General features: G+C 44.4%; 1 protein-coding gene across 2 annotated transcripts in view; it reads left to right on the plus strand.

The window, feature by feature from the left end:
* BRIP1 (BRCA1 interacting DNA helicase 1) overlaps positions 1–17775 on the plus strand; it is a 1188160-nt gene that overhangs the window by 1101801 nt on the left and 68584 nt on the right. The window lies entirely within an intron of this gene.

Here is a 17775-nt window from a genome sequence, read left to right on the forward strand (position 1 = left end):
TTTTTGTTGTCATAATTAAAATAAAAAATGACCCCCATGCCATTGAAGAAAAACTCCCACTTTCAGCCGGTTATGAGTAATCTCTAAATTGTATACTCTCTCCTTGTTGTGTTTCTGCATTACACAAAACCATTATCAACGTATTAGCGTGAAAGAAAAAAATAGATAACGTGTGGTATAGTGCTCCCTTCAACATGTCAGTAGACTAAAAGTAAGCCTTCTTTCATCCAATGTTGTTGTGTTGCGTGTGTTAGAGATACGGGGACCCCTTTGGTCCCTGACCGACTCCGTAGAATAGTGACGTAAGTGATTGGGTGTGGTTAAGAAATTTCATGACATAGCACATGCAGTTAACAGTTACACTCAGATGAATAAAGACGTGTATACCAAGCTCCATGTGTGGTGTGATTATTTACATGTATCCAGGCTGAAGAGGACGCTACAACTGACGGCAAGATAGGGGATTATGTAAACACCGCAAACCGAAGAATCGAGAGTGCTCTTCCGGAGAGGTTGTTGTGGTCCAGCAAACATCTCTTGCATGTCACATGTGCCTTAGTCGAAGTGAATATCGACAGTTGGCAGATGTGGAGTCAAAGCGCCACTCCAGCCAGTGCAAGGCTGGTGAAGAAAGTGAAAGCCTTATAGAAAGTTTGTTTGTCATCAGCTACAAAATTTGGTGGTTAAGTTGAGACAAGAAATATGGCGCCTCAGACTAACACAGAGTCATACAGTACAACAAAGCTAAAGTCAGCGTCAACCAGGTACAGCGAAGTGCTAAAGGCAGTGGTAGTTGAGTGCAAGGAAGCACTAAAGGGGAGAGGAGTTGGCATAACGGCTAGGGCGGTAGACCTCACATTTGGGGAACTGGGTTTGAGTCTCGGCAGTGGCGCTGAACATCCTGTGATTCTGGGCAAATCACTTAATCACCACGTGCCCAACAAAAAAAAATGAATGTGTCCTTATGTAACGCAACTGGTGCTATGTAAAACAGCCTGATACCCGATACCGTCGGGTCAAGTTTGCGCTGTATAAAATTCCGTATAAAAGTGGCAGCATTTCTGATGCAAAGTATGTATTTGTATTCATACAATACGACAACGTTAAAGGCAGCGACAACCATTACAGCGTAGCACTAAAGGCAATGATAGCCAAGCGCAAGGAAGCGCTAAAAGCGGTAACATTTCTGATGCAAAGTATGTATTTGTATTTTTGATTTATAAAGCGCATATAGCCAACTGGCATCAAAGCTCTAGAAATGCAAAGAAACGCTAAAGTCAGTAGAAACCAGGTATTTATTTATTTATTTGAAGAGTTTTATATAGTGCTGGCTAGACCCGGAGGTATCAGAGCGCTTTACATGAGGATCAGTGTGTTACAGGTTACATAAGTTACATCAGTTACAATTACAAGTATAGGCATATGAGAAAGACATGAGAATACATAATAAAGTTATTAGCTCGTTGCATAGCCAAGACTAACGTCTTAAGGGGAATGGAAGGAAGAGGTGGAGAGGAAAAATGGGGGGAAAGGAAAATAGATAGAGTAAGGGAGACCAGAAGGGGAAAGTACTTCGGGAGGAATAAAGCATTTAAAGCAGTCAATGTGAAAGATAGCCAAAGCCGTGAGGAACCGTTTGAAACAATGTCCGAAGTCTGGCTGGGTAGGTGACGGCCGAGGGTATGAGCCATAGTCAGACTCCTCTATAGCTGCATAGGACAGCTCCACCGGCCAATGGTTCTCGGGCTCTGCTGAACACTAGCGCTGGCTAGACCCGGAGGTATATGAGCGCATTAAAATAAGGAAATTATTACAGCAGAACAGTGATTACAAAGATTACAATTAGTTTCTGGAGCAAAAAAAACAACAACCGCATGTTGCAAAAATACGTCTGTTGAAATAGAGCACAAGATAAAATACTTCCGTTTCTAGAGCAACAGAAAAGATAGAAAACAAGACCAAGGAGCAAAGTGGAGAAGGGGGAAAGAAAAGGGCAAGGATACATATCAAGCATGGAAGATCAGGCATGGAGAAGAGATTCTTAAGTGGATGCCAAAACTAAGAGTAAGCAAGTCAGACAAAACAGGAGAGGGTCCAAGTATGGTCCTCTCCTGAAGTAACAAACCTTAAATTAGCCAGAAACATGATATTTGAGAAATGTAGCATTATATTACCTAGAGTGGTGGCTAAGCACTACCCCTTTTCCTTACAAAAATCCAAAAGCCCAATAAGTACAGCCACCTGTGTCCTCACACATCAGACAATAAAAAAAGAAAATGTGAAATGTTAGGAAATTGCTAAAAGTGGGGGTAACAAAGATGTGAACCTGCGTGCAGCCTCAGAAGATCAACAAGGGCGAGAATGTCAGATTAGAAAATCCACAGTCCTTAGCCCTAGAAATGAGGATTGGGGGTGGATATCCTCCACCCTTAACTATAAAAAAAAATAGAAATATCTGCCTCTTTTCTTAGAAACAGTAACTAGGAAGTGCAGGTCTACTCCTGACAGTTTGATCCAGCAATGTCAGGGGCGATACCCGCATCATACAGGAACTTGAGGTACTTATGTTTTTGGACATAGTACAATATTATCCTTTTGCAAGAAATCTGGTGAGAAGAAACCCGATGTCCAATCTTGGATATTTAGCCTTCTCTGAAGCTGGAAGTAAAAAAAAAACCTAAGGCCACGCTGGCAGTAGGTTAATAACCTTTATTTTACAAGTAACTACAGTTAAAATCTGCCTGGTGGAGCTGTACTCATCTGCAATTGGTCTAATAACATTTGTTAATTGTTTACTTCTTATAGAAATTTAGATTATTCATCCGAATTTAAAAAAGTGATATTATTAAGTATTTTCAAGATACCCCAATTGATCTTATTCACTGTTATGGAGACGTGTTGTGGCTGATAGGGAATTTCAACTTGACTCCTTTAAATAATCTGGTTGACGAGGACTTCGTCGCTTTGGTTAATTGTTGGTGGGGAATTCCTAACCAAGAGGTCTTCTCTGAGAAAAGAGAATGTTTGGGTGACTCAATGCTTCCATGTCTTTGGTACTCATTCTTTAAACAGCAGTCATGTTCACACCTTTCTGTGGCCAGAAGTACATTGTTAGATTATACATGCAAAGAGGTGAGAGGGGTGAACATTCCGTGCAAGAAACAAAACCGCTACTTACTGCCAAAGAAGAAGATAGCACCTCCTAACGAGCGAGCTGACAATGACTTAAATGTTAGCACACGCCTAGTGCTAAATGAAGGTGCCAGTCCAAGTATGCAGCAGATGTTGCCGGAGTGGACTCCGCTCTAGACAGCAGAAAGTTCTACAGGTTATGATGCTGCTGCATTCTTAAAACTACCACCTCCCTTCGATACCTCAAAAGCAGAATATTGGCGACAGGTGGACTGCCTGGAACAAATCCTTTGATGATTTCATTGATGCACTGGAAGAAGGAAATTACAAAAATATAATTAAATATCTAAAGAATTTGGCGGGTGAAGGAGACTAAGAAGTAGTAAAGAAAATACCACACGATGATGAAGTGACTTACCGTCAAATCAAAGAGGCGTTAAAAACCAAGTTCAGTCCCATGCCAAATGTTGACTATGGAAGGTACACTTTCATTCAAGAAAAGCAGAAAGCTGGTGAAATGATAGACAACTTCGTAGAAAGACTTGATTCACTCATCCAGCATTACAAATTCAAGGAATTCAGGGATGAAGAGGCCATGCGTCTCAGAGTAATAGATGGCTGTCTCACTGATTCCTTCATCTGACGAATGCTGAAAGAGACACTCAGTTTAGAGCGAGTACTACTGGCTGCGAGAGTGGAAGAAATAGCTGACAGGCAAGCCACTAACTTGGAGGCCAGAACGGCCCAAACTGAATCAGCGCTGAGTGTAAGCAGAAACACAAGGTAGAAGGCTACAAAGTAATGTCTCCAAAGAAAAAGAAGTTGTTCTTCAATGTGAATTTTCCTTTCACACGAGGGTAAATGTCCAGCCATTGCACAGATATGCAAAGGCTTTGGGAAAGATAACCATTTTGAAACGGTAATGCTTTCAAGTACAGTGATGACATATTGTTTTTTGAAGCCACACAAAAGGAACATGATGAAGCTCTTAAATAAGTGTGTCTTATACTTGCTGGTACAGGTCTCACTTTAAATGAAGCGAAGTGCGAGTTTCATAAAACAAGCCTCAAGTTCTTTGGTCATATCTTTTCAGATGGGTTACTACAGATCCACTGAAGTACAAACGTTGTTATCCACTACTCCCCCACATGATGTAGCTATGCCGCAAACCTTCCTTGGTATGGCCAGTTGCTGTTCAAGGTATATATGTTACTTTTCCGCTGTAAGTGCCCCACTGAGAGACTTAACAAAACTAAATATTTCATTTTGATGTTCACTTTGAATGTGAACAAGTCTTCAAGAAAATCAATTATGCGATTGAGAATGCCACTGAAATGGCATACTTTGATTGGAAGCTACAAACGGAGATTGTTTTTGATTTCAGCCCAGTGGGGTTAGGTGCCATACTTGTCCAACACAACAGATGTCCTAATGCACCAAGACACATTGTGACTTATGCTAGCAGGAGTTTATCACGGCCCGAACATTCCTATTTATAACCTGAAAAAGAAAGCCTTGCTGTGGTGTGGGCTTGTGACTGACCACCAAGGAGTACTCACTATTTTCGGCAATCCTAAAGCCACAATGCCCCTTCGCATTGAGAGGTGAGGGGAGCGATTGCAGGAGTATGATTATATGATTGTGCATGGTCCAGGAAAAGATAAAAACCCTGCTGACTAGTTCTCACGTGTACCAATATTGTGTCATGGCACCATTTCCAAAGCGGCTGATGCTTATGTCAACTGCATCGTGAAATCCAGTATCCCAGCTGCCATATTGGTTGACCAAATCAGTACTGCCACAAGCATTGACAGAGATTTGCTAATACTCAAAGACATTATTACACTTCAATTGTGGCAAAAACATACTTAATCTCTTCATGATGACCTTGAATACCAGAAATGTGCAGGTAGAACTGGCACATGAGGGTAGTAATGGAGTTGTTGCCACTAAACAAGGCCTATGGGACCAAGTGGTCTTTCCTCGTCATGATGAAAGAGTTGAATGGAGTGAAGGACATGTCATTTGTGCATCTGTTTTTCATCCAAAGCCACCCCGCTTCCATTGAACATGTCTGATCTTCCAAAGCATGCCTGGAAAAAGATTGCAGTTTATTTCTTTGCTGGGGGAGGTTCCCGCCCATTTAAAGATTTTTATGAGACCATGCATCTCGTATTTAGGTGGCCTGGCCTCTCTGTAGACCTTCAGACCCCACGGGCTTGGGAGAGGCCTCCACGGATCCTCACCAGCAGTTTCGCACTCCTTGCGAGTCTGGCCCCATGGACCAGGAGCGGAGGCGCTGGCGAAACCAAAACCTTCATAGGCACCAGTTCCAGTGCTGACGCCCCACGGTAGTGCCATCACCATCACCATTGTCATTTCCAACTCTGACATGGAGCCGGTTGGGCGTCGACCATGCTCTGGATTGGAGCCAGTGCCTTTTGCCTTGGACAGGCCTGGAGAGGGAGACAAATGGGAGCGGTCTGAGGGCATATATGGATACCAGCATCCCCTAGATGAGAAAGACAATAACTAGTATGAGGAACTGAGAGAAGCCACTGGGTTAGAAACCTCACCTGTCAATGCCTTGGTCTCTCTTCCTACCGTGGCTACGGAGAAGGGAGCCTCTTTCCTCATGGTGGTGCTTAGGGCAGCTGAGGTAATGGACCTTCAGATACCCTCAGTGGCAGTGAAGATTAACGTCTTGACACAGGTGCTTCAGCCGGTAGTTTCCTCTTCCAAACCTTTACTCCCCTTTAATGAATGCCTTACTGATGTCCTACTTGGGCCTGGTCCAAGCCCTGCATATGGGCTCCAATGTATAGGACAATTGCCGGTGCCATTGCCCTGCTCCTGGGGACCCCAGTTTCCTTACCCAGCACCCCACCCCAGAGAGCTTGATTGTCCAAGCCTCCACCTCTAAAGTTAAACCCGGCATGTTCCCTACCACTTCAACAGATAGGGAATCGAAGAGGCTGGATACCTTTGGCAAGAGAATGTTCTCTTCTGCCATTCTTGCACTGCGGTCAGTGAACACTTCATGCCTTTTGGGATGATAGTAACCATACAATCTGGGACTCTGTTGTGCAAGTGCTGCATATGGTATCAGGGGAGGCCTGAGCCATACTGCCCTATGCTATTGCTGATGAGAGAGATGCAGCAAAGTTCACCGTACAATGTGGACTAGACGCAACCGAATGGGTAGAGGGATTTAATTGTTGGTTGCCTTGCAGTATCACACCTGGCTGAGAACGTGTGGATTCCAGCTAGGCGTCCCTCCACCAAGTCTGTACAAGCCTGCCGTTTGGATGAGTTTGTGACATAGGGTGATTCTAAAACCATCGACCGTCTTTCTGCACCTCTCTCTAAGGTTTTTATGTTTACTCTAGCTTTGGCCCATCAAGGCTCTGCTCTGTGCATAGTTAAAGGGTATATATCACTCATTTCGGCATTTTTTGTGGTTCCCCAACCAACCATTTTTATTCAAGTCACCTGCTATGGCTAGTGCTTTTAAAGGATTGCAGAACATGTTTCCCCCTGGCCATTCATCATGCTCCACTGGGATGTAAATCTTGTTCAAACCTTCTTAATATGTGCACCTTTTGAGCCTCTGCATAATTCCCTTCTTCAGCTACTGACTAGCAAAACTGTCTTTCTAGTGGCCATTACATCCACCAGGAGGGTCAGTGAATTGCAGGCACTCTCCCTACACCACCTTCTATCTGGACAAGCTGGTCCTCCGGACATGTGCCTCCTTCCTTCCAAAGGTTTTAACTCCTTTCCATGTAGGCCATAACATCACCCTGCCTATATTTTCTGCTCCGCCTCACCCCACCAAAGAGGAGGAGAGATTCCACCGTCTGAACCCAAAAAGAGCCTTGTCATTCTACTTTGACCACACAAAAGAGTTCCGGGTGGACGAGCAATTCTTCGTTGGGTATGTAGAAGCCAAGAAAGGGAAAACTGTGCAAAAGCGGACCATCTCAAGATGGATGGTGCTCTGTATCAAGATACGCTACGCTTTGGCCAAAAAGCAACCCCTTGAGGGCGTGTGTGCTCATCCTACCAGAGCCAAAGCTGCGATCAGTGCGTTAGCCCTAGGAGTCCTTGTCCTGGACATCGGTCATTCAGCAAAGTGGATATCCTTGCACATGTTTTCCGAACTGTACTGTCTGGGCAGTCTGGTTTGTCAAGACGGGCACTTTGCCCGTTCAGTCCTGCAGAACTTTCTGGTTTATATTAGCTTTGCAGACCCACCGCCGGGGAGGAATTGCTTGGGTATCTCTTCTAAGGTAAGGAATCTGCAGCTAGAAGTCTCTTATCAGGTGAAGAAATTACCTTCGGCAAGCCTTTATCTGGTAGAGATTCTATCTATCAATCAATCAGGATTTATAAAGCACGGCTAATCACCTGATAGGGTAGCCAAGCACTTGCAGGTCCAGGAGGCTTATTCGAACTGCCAGGTCTTGAGGGTCATTCGGAATTCCAGAAGCGTGGTGATGGTCTGAAGGTGCTTGAGGAGGCTGTTCCAGGTATTTGCTGCGATGTGTGAGAAGGAGCGTCCGCCACTTCTGCTTCGGTAGATACTGGGAGTTTGGGCAAGTGAAAGGGAGGTGGAGCGTAGTCTTCTCAACAGTTGGTGGAAGTTCAGGCTTTGGTTAATGTAGACGGGTCGGGTCCTTGGTTATGTAGGGCCGTGTGTGCGTGGGTCAGCAGCTTGAATTGACATCTCTTCTGTATGGGGAGCCAGTGGAGTTGCCTGAGGTGGGGTGTGATGTGGGTTAGTTGGGGAAGGCCGAGGATGAGTCTGGCGGTGGCATACTGTATGGGCTGAAGTCTCTGTAGGAGTTGTGCATCGATTCCTACGTAGAGGGCATTGCCATTGTCCAGTCGGCTCGTGATGAGGGCCTGTGTCACGGTGCGTCTCATGTGTAGGGGTACCCACTTGAAGAACTTGTGTAGCATGTGCAGAGTGAGGAAGCAGACGGAAAAGACGGGGTTGATCTGTGATTTCATGGCCATTTGGAGTCATTCCATGTGTTTCTGCTGTTGACAAAGATTAGTATTTCTGTCTTGTCTGTGTTCATTTGCAGGCAATTGTTCTTCATCCAGTTGACGACGTTTATCATGCATCTGGGGAAGTTGGTTTGGGTGGTGGTAGAGTCGTCAGTGAGTGAGAGGATGAGTTGGGTGTCATCTGCGTATGAAATTATGTTGAGACCGTGGGATCTGATGATGTTGGCCAGCGTGGTCATATATGCGTTGAAGAGTGTGGGGCTGAGAAATGGGCCCTATCTAGCTGCAGATTACTTACCGGCCCTCCCATTCTCCCGCTCCACAAGCCGATTGCAGTGTAAGGGACACCCTTCTCAGGGCCTTAGTATTTCACACCTGTTGTCAGTTCGTGGCTCCGCACTACTGGAGTGGAAGGTCGCAAAGTAACTCTCTGGGGTAGCATCTATATAGGTACTGCACACATCATTACTGATACAGAGCTGAATGATGCCACCTACTGGCCCAAAACTTCCAGATTGTCTGACGCCTTGGCAATATTCGAAGGTAAAGAATTTGCTTCTAGATAGTCTCTCTACCAGATAAGGCATTACCGAAGGTAAGTAACTTGTTCATTTCTTCATGCAATGCATTTAAAAGATAATGAGGTGATAAAATCCCTCATGCTTTGCAGCTCATGCATCCATAGGAGGCGCAAAGGTACACCAAATACCCAACAGCATGAGATGAGAGAGAAATATTCCTCGGTTTTAAAGTTGGTTATCCTAGGTCAACAAAGAGCTGCTCTCTCAAGCCAGACCTAAGAATTGGGAGCGCTTTCAAAGAGGGTAAGCCTGTGATAAGTTCGCTCCAATCTGCATGCTTCTCTATATACTATATTTTTATAGCCATATGAAAATGAAATTAATGCTATCAAGAACGGATTATTAAGTCAAGCACAGTACAAAGTTTTTTGCGCACCTTTTTCCTTGGTATATGTTTTTAGTATACAAAAGAGAGGAGAGTTTGTGTTGGTGTATAGTTCTTGTCTGTTTTAGTTCCCTGTTCTCCAAAGAAGATAATGTTTTGGAATGTAAATCTTCGGATAAAGGTAAGTAAGGGTAAATATTAAACATGTGGATGAAAGGAGTAACGCGCTCCCTTCTTTACTCATACATTTCGAATCCTAGCAACAAATATCAAATCTCTTATCAAATTGAATTTACTGTCCGGCTCTAAATTTCAAGCTCGTTAATTTGACAGTTCTCTGTAAAGGGCAGCGGGACACGGGTGTATATTATAAGAAAACTCTGCACCCAAATTCATGTTGAAAGCCAGCCGTCAGGAATGGTTAGGAGCCTGAAGCGCCCTTTTTGAAGCTTGTCCTTCCACTGTCACTTTGCAAAGGTTAGCTCTGCGCGGAAAAGAGACGCATGCCTGGCCCTCTGCTTCTGTTTTGTTTTCTTTTTAGAGCTCTGTGTTGCCAGTGGGCGGGGGGGTGTGCAACAAATTGTTTTGTTGTTTAGGCATGCAAACGGGCTTGTCCTGGTGTGGAAAGTGCACAGGCGCCGTTGCAAGGGCAGTTGTAAAGAAAGATTAAATCCCAGCTGATTTTCTGGAAAGGCGGTTTGTGCTCTGACCAAACTAAGATCAGCGTCCTAGCCTTGCAAGCTTATAGGAGACCACCTTATTTTATTGAGCTTCATGTTTTATTTATGTATTCATTTTCCTTTATTTAATTTGAAAAGTTTTATAAAGCGTGAACATGACCCTATAGGGTATCAGAGCGCTGTACAAAGCAGCCAGTTGGTTAAGCTGAATCAGAAAAACATAATAGATAACTACACGTATACAGCAAAAGCACATTGAAGACAAAAATAGACATAAACAGGTAACAAGATGCATATTGCATAGTAGATAACGGAGGGCAGGGTTGTAAGATCAATTCAAATCGTTTTTTGAGGCTACAGTACTATTGTCACATGTAACAATTCAGGAGCAACGTTTGACTTATTTTTTAAATGCAGAGGTCGAGGGGTTCGCGCTGATTTCTGGGGGGATAGTGTTCCATATTATCGGAGAGAGACCGGAGAAGGTGCAGTTGTAGGTTTTCTTTTTAACTTTGTTGGTTTCAGCAGTACAGTGTTTGAACTTCTTAGCAATTCCCACCCGATAGTTCAAGCTTATTTGCCAGGTAAGTGGGCGTGTTCTGATGCGGGGCTTTGTGCGTCAAGCAGGCTATCTTATACCTGATCCTTGCATCGAGGGAAAGCCAGTTGAGTTGGATTAGATCTGGTGTGATGTGGTCACGCTTTCTTGAGCCCGTGATGAGCCTGGCAGCAGAGTTCAGAGTGACCCTTAAAGGGGCCAATTTAGCTTTGGGTAGCCCGGTCAGGGTCGCAATTGTATAGTCTAAATGGGAGATAACTAGAGATTGGACAGCTTGTTGCAGGTCAGTAGGAGGTAGGAACTGCTTGATTTTCCTTAATGTGCAGAGTTGGTGATTGGCTCCATTTGTTGTCGTACTGATGTGATCATGCATATTCAGGCATTTGTCCAGGATTAGGCCAAGTGATCTAGGGGAGCTAACGTGGGGTGCCCTTGAGGGCTGTTAGTTATTTGAGCCAGTCCTGAATGGGCGCAGTATGATTGTGGGGGGCAAGCAAGAGTAATTACGTTTTGAGTGTTTTTACCATAAGGTGGTTGTGAGATAACCACTGTTGGGTTCTCAAAAGAGCATAGTTGAGAGTAGTGATGTCGTCCGGTGAAGAAATGTTCATATACAGTTGAGTATCACCCGCGTACATACGATATTGTATGTTAGTCTGCTTCAGAATTTTGGTGAGAGGTTCCACATACAGTTTGAAAAGAGTGGGTGAGAGTGCAGATCAAATTAAGACCGGCTTACTGTTAGCAAGGTCTTGGTTGACTTTGATTCTTTGAGTTCTACTTTAAAGGAACGAGGCGAACCAATTTAAGACTGGACCTGATAGCATCATCTTTGTTCAACAAATTAATTTATCGTGTATGATAAGATTTAGGGTGGAACCTTTGTTATGTGTAGGCTTGGTGCAAGTCTGGGTGTGATGTTCAGGTCGAATAGGAAATTCTTGAAGGTGCCAACTCATGGATCATTTTCATTGGTCCAATGTAGGATGAAATCCCCAAGGAAGATATTTGTCTGTGGAATTGGTCAGCGTTAACTGATATGGTCTCCATTATTTGTTCGATGAACAGAGGAGTGTCTCCAGAGAGGTGGTAGATCATGTGGAGTGTACATATTTTCTTGTCATTGTTCAAGATTTCAAAATCCAGGTGTTCATAGGAGGACATCGGTGCCGAGTGTATCTGTCTCAAGGAGAGACTAGATCTATGGATATAGGCAGTGCCACCCCCAATGTTTAATAAGTCTATCCATTCTAATTATGTCAAAGTCAGGGGGAACTATAATGTGTCCAGGATTGGTGTGGAGGTGTCCTTGAGCCAAGGTTCATTTAAGATCAGGAGGTCTAGTTCATGTGGGAGTATGAGGTCTGTGATATCAGCTGCATGTCTTACAGCTGATTTAAAATTAATAAGCATCAATTTGAAATGAGATTTGGTCACTATGGTTTCAAGGTGTGATGTTTGGACAGTTAGTAAGTTTTTCTTGCTCATAGAGGTGAGACTGACACTCGGTTCCCTAAACAGATTGGAGGGAATAGTTTGGATATTGAATGTTGAGGGAGCATATTCAATATGATCTGATCTGTAGGATAGCAATAGGGAATGAATATCCACATCATTCATGTTATCTGTAACCCTATTTGGTCTGGAGTGATTATTAGTATATGAGTTCCAGTGGGGATTCCCTATGTTATCCCTCGCCGGGATTTCCCTTCAGAAGTAGTTAACCATTTTGGAGAGGTTAGGTTGATTAATCACTGAAGTCGTACTGAGATACCCCAACTTCTCCATTTTTAAATATAAGTGTAATAAGATCAGGAGGCTCTCTTACTAGTTTAGAATCATTCTTGATGTCAGCCAGCTTATCCTCACTGTAGGGAAGGTTTAGTGTGTGTTTGGTGGTAGTCTGAGAATGGGATCCATCCGAAAGGAAAGAGGAAGTAGGTAGAGAGGATTCCTCCTAAGAGAGGAGGAAGGTATTGGGGTAGCTGACGGGTGATTGCTGGATCAAAGATGATGTATCGAGGTGGGGAGTGAGAGATGGGTAGGAAGAGGTGACAAATTGATACCTACACTGGGTGACTTGGGTTGTAAGTCCGATGAGACCCGTGGGTGCGTTGCAGGAGAGGGACTTACCTATGGGCGAGTTTGTATTAGAAGGGGAGTGGGGAGTTGACCTCAAGTTCCCTAGATTGTTGTTATTGCAAACTATATTGGAAACTACAGAGGGGTGAACATTGTTTCAATGCCATGTGTGTAGAGGATCAGGGAGGTTCAATGAATTGGTGTATAGGCAGACTTTAGAAGCTATATGCAGCCTTGGTTCGACCCCAGATGATTCCATGATGGTGCAAGGGGGAAGGTGCACCTGATCTCTAGTAAGAGATGAAGATAGCGTGTAGGCGGCTAGCGTTGGTAACAGCGCATTGGGGTTCCACTGTAGTTGTTAGAACTTGATCATGTAGCGAAGAAGTTACATTGCTAGCCATTTAATTTTTAATCCTCATGAAGTATTTGTCAAACTGTTCTAGCTTTTGATCCGATGATTGAATAAGAATGATCTCATTGTTGTATACGGAAATGGCAAGATCAGCTTTGAAGATTGGAGTGGGAATAACGGATAGTCTAAAACCGTGAGGTGTTTTCCTTATTGATTTGACACAAAGCATGGATGTGAAGGCTCCTCTCCATTGGGCACTTCTGTTCGTGAAGAAGATTAGGTCATTAACAACAATGCCTTTAGACATACAAAAGTATGCATCCGAGATAAGCATTTCTGGTTGCCTTTTGAGTAGATTATGTTTGAATTTCTTAGCAGCATTTTTCGATAGGTTAGAAGGGTATGTAATCTTAAAAGCGTTGTGACCCACCTGTGACACTAGTTTGTGCTGGAAATAATTTGGTCCTTTCAGAAAAGTCTGGACACCCCAGAACTCAATGCAGGGAAAGAAGAAACTAGATGGGGGAAGCCGTAGACTCTTTTTGCCACATGTCACACTGGAGAGTATGGAGATCAGGTAACTGGCAGCTGGAACACATTGACAGCGTGGAACTAGGCACTCTCAAATGTCAAAGGAGGCCTTCCTAGTCAATATAAACATTGTCCGAAGTTTGGTCTCAGTCAGTGCTTTTGCTGGTTCCTCTATTCAGCTTGGTTCCCCTTCTGCTGTGACCTCCCTCTTTGGCCTGAGCCGTCACTATGAGGCATTACGGTATATTTGAAGCCTATTCAACTACCTACGTCTCCCTTCTCCTCTCTATTCACTCTCTTCCATGTGCCATATAGTTCCAGGTACATTTGCTCTGGGCTCTTTTGTTATACTAGTGAGGAGGTTTGAGGCGCGCATCTGTGTTCATGCGTTATTCACTATTGATATGTGGAGCCATGGTAGGGAAAGAGACCAAGGTGAGCGTTAAAGACTGGGGAGGGAGTTTTCTAGGGCAAATTATGGGGACTATTCAAGTGGCTCCTTTATTTATAGAGTCAGACTAAGTCATGGGATAACAGACGTCCAGCTTCCACAGTTGAGTTTATATAGTCGCATAGTAGGTAAAATTGGATAGTGCCTAGATAGTAGTTAGTGCACCCATGCGAGAAAGGAAAGTTCGATGGGAGATCTGTTTAAAGGCTTGCAAATACAGTGTAGAGACACCATTCTAAGATTGCCGCTCCCTGTACATAACTGGAATAAAGTCCTACCTTACTTTCCATGCAGAGTCAAATGGCCCAAAGTCCTCCTTTAATTTCTGTGACTTTCTTGGGCAAAAAAGTTAGTTCTATGTCTGTGTTGAACAATCTAGTGGAACAACCATCTTGCCATCTCTGCTGGTTTGGGCTGGAGAGATGGATTCACGATAAGCCGTGTAGTATGTACAGTCTGATCCAAACACACCCATCCCAAGCCAGTACAGTGCTAAACAAATACCTCCAGGAAGGCAGCAGTGCCCAGGCCAAGCACTGATTACAGACAGGCAAGCCGCACTGTATTCAGCCTCACCCCATCTGCGCACTCAGTTCCCTGTGCTCTCACTTATAGGAAGAGGAAGGGGAGCCCATAAGACCCACGCCACTCGCAATGTGATGGCAGATCGGGTTCGTACCTCAGGGGAGCACGGGCGGCACAGCAAACAAGGCGGTGCTCATTCCAGTTCCGCCATGAATCCTCACTTGACGGTCCCAACATCAAGGTATTCAGGGTGTTGACCACCGAGGCGGCAGGCTCATTGCTCCCGTCTACACCCCGCGGAGTCGACCTATATTGACCATTCCAAACAGAGCTCACGCAGCCGGATGATCCGTTGACTGCAGCACTCCGGAAAGGTGGTGCGGCACGCAGATGTAGGTCTGCATCGCGGTGCATGAGGGAAGGCAGGGGGCTGGGCTCCCGGATTGCACCTTCAGCCTCAGAGGCACATGTCGACCTCCAGGTCAAGAGACTGCCTTCTTGGCGCTGCCTTCACCAAGCGCCACTGGTTCCGACCAACTAGCTAGAACAGGCGCCTGTAGAGGTCGGCTTACTTGCAGAGTTTTATAATGTGCCACATTGTCACCTTACAATCACTTCAAACACTACAACATTATGTAAAGTTGAGCTTGAGCTGGGTAGTTGGTCCATTCAGATCCATTGGATTAATCAGTGGGTTTTTTTCTGATATGGCCCTTTTTGAGTAAGCATAAATGAAAGACATCCTGGACAGCCCCGTTTTTAGGAGTGTACTAATATGCAACTGGTTGGGTTTTGCGCTCAGATCGCGGGTCAGATTGTCCCAAGGGTTCGATCAGTACTGCCAGGGGTGAGTCTTCCTCTTTCCGATGGCTGAACCCTCTTTTGTTAGCTCAGGTTGGAATCAGCAGATCGAAGATCTGTGGTGGGACTACATTGAGAGGCAAGATTTCGTATGTACCCCAGGCCTTTTTCACAGTATGCTTTATGAATGATGCTTTATATGTTAGATTTAGTTGTTGACTCATATTGTCTAGCTCCCTGAGGTTGTGGCAGAATCTGGCAGCTTGCTGCTGCGCTCCCTAAAACCTGCTTATACGTTTGTTGTAGAAACCTGTGTGTATATTTCTACAATCAAAGGGCGCCAGCAATAATGCTCGATGTAGCTCGACTCTGTTTGGTGTGGAGGAGATATATTCCTGCAACATGGAAAGTTCAAAGTTGATGCCTTCTTCTAGTGCCTTTTATCTTAGAGGTATTATATGCCTAGTTGTCTGTAGTTAGTTATGTCCTAGTTCTACAATATCAGCAATTGAGAGTACGCCTACTGTTATAGAAAGTATTTGCTGCAAGCTTTAACGCAGACCACAAAAGAGGTTCGAGCTCTCCAAAGGTCCCGCTTAGAAGCTTGGACACTAACCCCTCCCTGGATGTGGTGCACGTGGAAAGAGCTATTGATACATAAGAAACCCTACCTGGTTTGTCTCTGCGTGGTGAAACAGAATAGTGCTGCACTGTGTTGCTGTCCTTCAAACTCAAGCCACATCTCCTCTAAATAATATTTTTAAAATGCTGAAGGGGAGTATGATTGACAGTTGAGAAACACAGCAGTCTTTTCCTCATGTGTGGCTTTGATTTACAGCCATAGGATTCATAGGTATATAAGCCCATACCTCACTCTCTGCCACTTTCCTGAAGTCTTAAAATGAAGCAGCCCCTTCCCAGCCTTGTCAAAGCATGCAAACATGGTGAGATTTTTTTCCTCCTGCTGTATACATGCACCCTTCACCACTCCACATAACTCTTGTTCCTGACTGCTTTTTTCACCAGCCATCCCCAGATAGTCACCATATACCTAAAGAGTAACATTGAAAGACTGAGACTTTTACTTCTTCTTAGGAACTACACCCAAACCTATTCCGTCGCTGACGACTGCAACAGTGGATCTCCTTCCCTACTTGCTCTTCTTCCCTTTTAAAGATCCTCTGGTAACTTGTTTAACCTTTCCAGTTGCCCCTCCGCCTTGCCATGCAGACTGAAAATGGTGTCCAAGTGGTCCTTATAGATCGGTTCAAGCCTCGGTGTCCTCTCTCCCCGACTTTCCCACATGAAGCTGCTCTTCTTGGTTTGCATACCCAACTCTTTCTCCCATCCCTGTACATCATCTTGACCCAGATCTTGATCTCTTCTGCGTCCATCAGCTGTATCCGTCTCTGCTTCGACTCGTGATCGGTTTCCTCCCTGAGCATCTTTAAAGTGACAGCAAGTAAACACTTTATCCGCCATGTTGTTGCCTCTGCTGTTCGCATCTAATATCAGCTGGACAAAGTATATCAAGGTCATAGTAAGGGCTACTTTGGTACCGATAAATTGTCTCTCACTTTTTACTATCATCCCCAGCCACACTCTGAGTATTGTGACCAAGCACTGAAAGAGACCTGTTTACCATCTTCGATGGAACTACAAGGCATATATACACCCACCCTCTTTATCAACCACGTGCCATGAAGAGACAATCCATGAACTGTCTTGATGGCAGCTAGAGTGGGTTAAGTATTCATGATACCTATGGATGTTTTCTGTTTATGCTTTGTAGTTTCTCTTCATTGCTACCATTTTACAATACTTAAAAACACGTCATCCGCAAATAAAATGTAATTAGCCATATTGAAAGTCATGTGTTCTAATGCGAAATCCGTGAATTAGTGTAGCCCACAAATGAATTTGGGTATGAAGTGTTATGCCATAATTATTTTGTAGCCTTTTTTATACTTCTTCTGGACACTGACCTGCACAGGCAGAACGTTGGTCTGTGGCGCTATCCTGTTTGGGAGTGAGCTCAAGGCCTGTTTCGGTGTGCATTTGGTATTACACGCTTCAAAACCTCCCAATCACTTGTGTATGCATTACTCATCTCTTGTCTGTGCTTCCACCTCTTACTTTGTTTCCTAGAACCCTGTTGATCTATATATAGCAGTCACCTCCCCGCAATAAAGACTCCACACAGCCGGGTGCCATTCTCTGGATGGTTTGGGTTCCCTGATGCAGCTTGGGCCTGTAATCCGTCTCACTGACCCCAGGAAAAGCTGATCCAAGCTGTGCACAATACAAACCAGAGCTCTGCAGGGAAGCCAGGCCACTGTAAGAGAAATGCATCCCAGACAAATTGAGAACACGAATATCAGTCGTCAATAATTCTGGTGCTCGTGGCTTTCTCACAATCTGAGGTATTTTACTGATGTTAATCCTCATTTTATCTATGAGACAGACTCCACTCTCCCTTGGACAGGTGGGCCATGTATCCCGCCTTCCTTATAGATAGGTAACGCACAAGTAGCTGGGAGGAGCAGCCTTGTGAGGTGGTGTATGGGCCCATCACACTCTTCCCCATAAAGGTCTGCAGAAATAAGGCATTTCTAGAATCCTTGGTTGCGAAACGCTGCTCTGTGATTTGGGGCCCTATTCAGCTGCCAAAAAGTGTTAGATGTCTATCTGTCGTATTTAGAGGGCCATTGACCCCAATGCACTTTATTACAGTGGT

Source organism: Triturus cristatus, chromosome 3_2 (genome assembly GCF_964204655.1).
Source record: "Triturus cristatus chromosome 3_2, aTriCri1.1, whole genome shotgun sequence".
Lineage (NCBI taxonomy): Eukaryota > Metazoa > Chordata > Amphibia > Caudata > Salamandridae > Triturus > Triturus cristatus.